This window comes from Triticum dicoccoides, chromosome 6A (genome assembly GCF_002162155.2).
Source record: "Triticum dicoccoides isolate Atlit2015 ecotype Zavitan chromosome 6A, WEW_v2.0, whole genome shotgun sequence".
Lineage (NCBI taxonomy): Eukaryota > Viridiplantae > Streptophyta > Magnoliopsida > Poales > Poaceae > Triticum > Triticum dicoccoides.
The window spans coordinates 558,223,296-558,223,654 of record NC_041390.1 but is presented as its reverse complement, the minus strand read 5'-3'; positions in this window follow the sequence as shown (position 1 = coordinate 558,223,654).

Here is a 359-nt window from a genome sequence, read left to right as displayed (position 1 = left end):
GGGCGTTGGTTTCGTTGGATTTGGACTAACGAGTAAGAAGTTGTGCTTGTTTGAAGAACAGGGACTATTCTGTAAATAAAGTATTCACATCCAGGTCCCTGGCCGAAAATAACAGAAAAAGAAAAAGACTAAAAGGTGAACGTTCGTTTTCTAGATCAAAACAGTGGACGTTCGCTGTTTAATAAAACCAAAAAAACAGATCTAGTCTAGGGTTTTTTTAAAAAAAACCGAACTTAAAGAAAAGAACCGGGGTTGGTTTTTACCGGTTCGCGGCGGTTCCGGCGAATAAAACCGATGACGGCGGCGAGGTTGAACTCCGGCGGGGGCCGTGCGGCTCCGGCGAGCGGGGCGAGGCAAGT